This window comes from Ictalurus punctatus, chromosome 8 (assembly GCF_001660625.3).
Source record: "Ictalurus punctatus breed USDA103 chromosome 8, Coco_2.0, whole genome shotgun sequence".
Classification (NCBI taxonomy): Eukaryota; Metazoa; Chordata; class Actinopteri; order Siluriformes; family Ictaluridae; genus Ictalurus; species Ictalurus punctatus.
In genome coordinates, this window is record NC_030423.2 from 1275906 (window position 1) to 1277500 (window position 1595).

Consider the following 1595-nt stretch of genomic DNA (forward strand, 5'->3'; position numbering starts at 1 on the left):
CGTGCTACGTCTGCACAGAGACTCGCAACGTAAACTCCGAAATGAACTTCACGCGAAACGGCTACACCGTTTAACCGCTCTGAAACATTGTTGCGATTCCTTCGTTCCATCGTAGCGCTCACATCGCGCTAGGTAACGTGTTCACGGTGAACCGTTTCCTTCTTTCAAGACCCGCGTAACAAACCAGCCGTTAAGAACATCCAGCGGTTTCCATCACGGTAATAGGAATTGTCTTATTTAGCTACAGGTTTCTATGGTTACTGTTAAGAACTGCCAGAAGGTACATGATTACCATTGAAATAAAAATTAGGGTAAAATTTAAATTGAAACGTCCTAAAAACGTAACATTTCTAACGGTTTCTACTGGTGTCATTTTCTAAAGATTAAGATGCGGAAAGAGAACAAGGAACTGTTCTTTTAGTGAAATTAGGATAACGGCTAAAAGTAAACGGAATCGGAAATTGTTTTATTTATTATCAAACGGAAATGTCATAACTTTTATCCGATTATAAGTGCGCTGAATGTTCTGTGAAACCTGTTGTCACTTGCGTTAGAGCAGCTATAAACACTCGTTCCCTCACCATCCCTGTCTTTATTCTCTCTCTTTACTCCCTCTCTCTCTTTATTCTCTCTCTTCAGTTTAATAAGCCAAATAAATAAATAAATAAATAAACGCAGCTCGTCGCGTTTCCGAGAAACCGGAAAAGGTTTCGCGAGGCGAAAAATTAGTAAAACCTAAATTTACAGTTTTACCTCTGACTGTTACAAAGCGCTGACACTGGAGACTCCTTCCATGTTCTATAGAAATAACAAAAAGAAAACCACCATATCAGTGATTCTTTTTAAGTACTTGTGAATGAGCTGTTACTATAGAAACGCAGCTGCGCTACTGTCAGAGCTGCTGAAAATGAATCAACACCTCCTGACCAATCAGAATAGAGAATTCGGCAGCACTGTGGTGTCACCATTAATACTGTGGGTTAGTGACGTGAACAGGTTTAAATAACGGGAGACAGACAGACAGACAGACAGACAGACAGACAGAGAGACATATGCACACATATACACACATATACACACACACACACACACAGATATGCACACATACACACACTTAAAGACACCTATACACATACACACACATACGCACACACACACATGCACACACCCCATACACACACATATGCACACATACACACACTTAAAGACACCTATACACATACACACTCACACACACACACACACACACGCACACACCCCTATACACACACACATGCACACATACACACACTTAAAGACACTTATACACATACAGACACACACACATACAGTCACACCTATACACATATACACACACACACACATACAGTCACACCTATACACATATACACACACACAAACATACAGACACACCTATACACACACACATATGCACACATACACACACTTGAAGACACCTATACACATACAAACACACACACACACATACAGTCACACCTTTGCACATAGACACACACACATACACACACAGACATACAGACAGACTTATACACATATACAGACATACAGACACACCTATACACACACACACACAT